Genomic DNA, 1913 nt, shown 5'->3' with positions numbered 1-1913 from the left:
TTCTTCTTCTCTTTTTTTTTTTCAGTCACGTTCTGACTTTTGACTCATTTGTAAAAAAAATTAAAAAAGTCAATTATATTTCGCAAAAAAAAAAAAATTATTCCATTTTATCGAATCGCCCATGCAAAAATATTATTTTCTTTTATTAAGTGATTGGTCGATATCTAAACAAGTTCTGAATTAAAAAAATCTAGACGTTAAAATAATTTGATTTTTATTCACATCATTTTTTAAATTATATTATTTTATGAAAAAGTCTAGGGACCAGCAATTTTATTGTATTTTAGTCAGTATGTAACCAATAGAAAAAGGTGAGCCATTGGATGAAATCTCACACCAATCTCACATCATCAAATCATCATTGATAATTAGTTGATGGCTACCAATCACAAATGTTGCTGGTCCCCTAACATTGCTCTTATTTTATTATAAGGTCACTTATTATATGGCCGCCGAGGAAGGGTAGGACTTAGCAGCTAGTTTTTCCCTTATTGAAGTCGTTTGTGATGTGCTGGAAGCAGATTAGCAGAATAACGGCGGCACGCATAAAATGACGTGTTACTCCGTTTGTTTTTCATCCTCGTCGATTGGTAATAAGTAATAACGCATACAAACATAAAATGTTTTGTTTAACAGTTTAAGCCATTCGGTTGAAGATGGGATAGGATAACTGTGACCCTGACCAAAAATCTGAAAAAATTGCACATGCTTTTCTTTGGATGTCACATTTTGTTGGTGGTGGTCGTCATTATTAACTTAACTTTCCGTTTATATTAAAGGCAAAAATTGATATCCGTTTGTTTTTATATGAAATTAATATTTAAAAGTTAAATAATAATTTAATTAAATTTATTAAATTATTTATAAATTTTAATTATTAATTAAATAATATTTTTTATTTTTTTAATATCTCTTTAGTATTTTTCTTGAATAACAATTAACAACAATATTACCTCACCTTGCGTACAATATTGCACGATCAACGTGCTCTTTGGCAAATTTTATTCTGAAAAATGACAAACAACAGCTAGATTTGTTTCTATATTACTACCTATGCCTCTAAATACTCATCTACTAAACAAAATTATTCATATCTTTAGATCAATTTAATCGACAAATATCATTATTCTTCTTCATTTTTTTTAATGTATGCAAAATAACATTGGTTTCTGTTTTCTCCTAGACTCGTTCTGATGTTGTTTTCTTTTCTCATGTAGCTTAAATCCTACATATGCAACAACAAAAGCGATATTAGTAAGTTTTTCGTCTGCAAATCTTTCATTTATTTCTTCAAAAGAATTTATAAATGTCAGTTTAATTTTTATTCAGTGATTAATGGATATCACCCAATGGATTTTTTTTAAAAAAAAAAGAAAGAAAAAAAAGAGATAGAGAGAAGAGCTTATTAGGTGGAGGTTGCTATAAACTGAAGAATTTTCGCCGCCTAGGCAAACAAGGATGAATTAGTATTAGGTACTAAGCAATAATACTAACGAGTAACGACAACTATTTTATGGGGCCTGGCTGCTGAAATGATACACATTATGCATATCGTAATAAAAATTAATTGAGTGGAATAATAAGCTCATGATTTCTAGAAGAATGTGAGGTTGTTGGGTATAAACTATAAACTAAGTCAAACACTAGAAATAGAATACAGACTGTTCTCTAAACATCCCTAATCTTTACCACGTGCCTGGTGCCTTCTTTCTTTCTTAATTATCTTTGTTGGGTCTTAGAGCGTTATTTTTTTATTTTTGGCTTGTGGTCTTATATCTTTTATAGTTTTTGGATAAGTTGGATAAAAAAATATGGATCGAAATCAATTATCAAGACAAACAATATCTTGTACTTAACCTTTGATCCAACCCAAGCCCAAAAAAGGCCGAGCAACCCACCAAAAACCTGAAAAT

This window comes from Arachis ipaensis, chromosome B02 (assembly GCF_000816755.2).
Source record: "Arachis ipaensis cultivar K30076 chromosome B02, Araip1.1, whole genome shotgun sequence".
Taxonomy (NCBI): domain Eukaryota; kingdom Viridiplantae; phylum Streptophyta; class Magnoliopsida; order Fabales; family Fabaceae; genus Arachis; species Arachis ipaensis.
Note: the sequence above shows the minus strand (reverse complement) of the source record.